At 55.3% G+C, this 2,722-nt stretch overlaps 1 protein-coding gene across 2 annotated transcripts in view; it reads left to right on the top strand.

Annotated features, from left to right (window-relative positions):
- Positions 1 to 2,722, top strand: part of PDXP (pyridoxal phosphatase) — a 25,945-nt gene that overhangs the window by 2,547 nt on the left and 20,676 nt on the right. The gene's annotated exons all lie outside the window — the stretch shown is intronic.

Here is a 2,722-nt window from a genome sequence, read left to right as displayed (position 1 = left end):
GCTTTGCAGGCTGAATGAGAAACAGGGCCAGGCACAGTCCTAAGCACTTTACATATTAACTCTTCCACTCCTCAGCAGGTAGCTGCTGTTGTAAGTCCCACTTTACCGAGGACACTGAGGCTCGGAGAGGTAAGCCACCTCACCCAAGGGCACCCAGCTAGTGAGAGGCCAAGCCCAGCCGGCTGGCTCCATGCACACCCTTAAGTTCAGTTCTTGCTGTCTGTTGGACTGGAAATAAGTGTCCATTGATGCAGAATCTTCATCTGTGATTCGAGTCAGCTGTGTTTTTTGAGCACATTGCGGAGGCTTCAGCATGAGCCAGACAGGACTCAGGTTCCTGGAGAGGAGACCCAGCAAGGTCAACACACCCTTGCAGCCCTCGCTAGTTTGGCTCAGGGGATAGAGCATTGGCCCAGGGACTGCAGGGCCCAGGGTTTGATTCCGGTCAAGGGCACATACTGTAGTTGCAAGCTGATCCCCAGCCTTGGTCAGGGCATGTGCGGGAGGCAACCAATCTATGTGTCTCTCTCACATCGATGTTTCTCTGCCTCTCTCCCTCCCTTCCACTCTCTCTAAAAATCAGTGGAAAATATCCTTAGGTGAGGATTAACAACAACAAAAACCCTTGCAGTGCAATGTGAAAGGTCTTGTGATTGGAATAGGGGCTGGCTGGCAACCTCAGGTCCCCTTCTGTACCTGCAGTTCTAAAACTACAAGTTCAACACCCACTGATGGAAACTTCTGGGTCCAAAGATCTCTGGTTACAACATCCTTTGAAGGAACAGCCTGTGATCCTTCAACTTTTGGGGCTTCCAACCTTTTGTGATGCAACATCCAAGTGTGCTTGAACTTAAATATACCCTAAAATGTACCCCTCGCCTAGCCAAAAGGCACGGCACCCCACCCAGGCTGCACAGAGAAGAGCCAAGGGCCGTCCCTGTGGAGACTGGATGGGAGGGAAGCCTGGTGCTCACGTGGCCTGATTATACACGGCTCAGGCTCAGGGTGTTTCCCCAGCAGCTGCTGCTACAGCCCAATGGACTGGCTCCCCAGGCTGGGGCTCGGGCTCAGGCCTGGGCAAGTCTAGGAGGGGCAGCAGTAGAAGCCAGGCCTCCTCAGGGACCCCAGTGTGGTCCAGGCTGCAGATGGGCTGCAACAGGGTGGGGACACCAGGTAGCCTGTAGATCTCCCAGATGGCAGGATGGTGGTAACCTGGTGTCAAGCTGCTGGCTCGGGAGTCTTCAGTTTCCCAGTTCTGCACACAGTAGGCTGTGCCCGCTGCAGAGAGAGGGGAAACTGAGCCACCATCAAGTTCTGGGTTCTGGCCAGGGAGGAAGGTGGAGAGGACAGGACTAGAACCCAGACGTTGCAACCCAGCCCCACATTTTAAGAAGCCAGGTCTACACTGGACTCGCGTCTCCCTTCGTGGAGGCATTCTTCAAGCCCTGCTCCCTTTCCAGAATCCCCTCCAGGGGCTTCCAGTTGGGGCAAGGCAGGTGACATCTCTTCCTGGCCTGAGCCTTTGATCCAGGGGCTTCCAGCTTCTCCCGCTCGGGTGGGAGCCTCTGGTTCAAGCAGCAACAGCTGTGGGTTCCCTTCTCCGTGCCCCGCCCCCAGGCCTGCATGGCTGTCCCTCTGAGGAGTGGAGAGGCAGCCAGAGTCCAGCAAGTGTCCACTGGGAGCCAGGCCCCGTGCTGGGCACTGAGATGCCTGAGGCCAAGGTCCTGCCCTAGAGAAGTGCCCAGTCTGCCCACTCACACAAGTAGGTGCTCAAGTAATCCTCAAACTGAACTGAAACTCCAGCAGATCAAAGTGCAGGGTTCTCCCCTACGCCTATCCCTTCTCCCCCCCACTCCCAGCTCCTGATGTCTAAGGGGTGCAGAGGCTCCGAGTAAGGAGGGCCCACTGTTTCCCAAAGGCTCTCATTCTGTGTTAACTAGCAGGTAGCTATGGGGCACCTACTGTGTGCCCAACTGTTTCGTGTGCAGAATCAGATATACTAGTAACTGCTACTGTGTTTGGAGGGGCAGAGCAGCACCCATATCACTGCCGTACCAGAGAGAAGGGCAGAGGGAGGAAAACTGTTGGTGCAAGCACTCTGGGAGTGTTGGCTGTGGCTGGAGGGGCACACATCCCCTTTAAGGGGGTGAGGGGAGCAGGAGCATGGATGCTGGAGGAGCGGGCAGAAGTATCCTGTGTTGTCAGACCAGGCGAGGACAGCTTGCTCATCAGGCCACCGGAGACATCAAGGCCAGAGTTCCAGGGACTTATCCAAGGGCACGCAGCAGCCGGACGACCCCAGCCGATTGCCCAGCAGGAAAGCATCTCTGGTCGTCTCATGGGGGGAGGGGCGGTCAGGGCCACAGACCCTGGGGGAGGGGAGGCGACTGAGTCCTGGCCGATGGGAAGTCCTGGGGGGAGGAGGGAGATCCAGGGCAGCATCCTTGGGCAGGTCCAGCCGCACCAGAGGTCAGAGAGGCCTCGTCTCCTAAGCATGGCACCCTTTTTCCCTTTGAGTGGGGTGCAAAGGTTATTAATACCCGGGGCGTATGGCCTGTAATATGCTCAAGGAGTTTGTAATTTATTTAGAGAGAAAGTCTGTACATAGAGTCAAGTCTTGTCTTTTGTGAGTTTAACTTACGGAAATTCAATTATTTTTGTTAGGAAAATAACTGGGGGAGGGGAAGAAAAGACACTATTAATAGTCATCATTTTCTCAGTG

This window comes from Myotis davidii, unplaced genomic scaffold (assembly GCF_000327345.1).
Source record: "Myotis davidii unplaced genomic scaffold, ASM32734v1 scaffold514, whole genome shotgun sequence".
NCBI classification, from domain to species: Eukaryota; Metazoa; Chordata; class Mammalia; order Chiroptera; family Vespertilionidae; genus Myotis; species Myotis davidii.
Note: the sequence above shows the minus strand (reverse complement) of the source record. Positions and strands in the feature narration are given on the sequence as shown.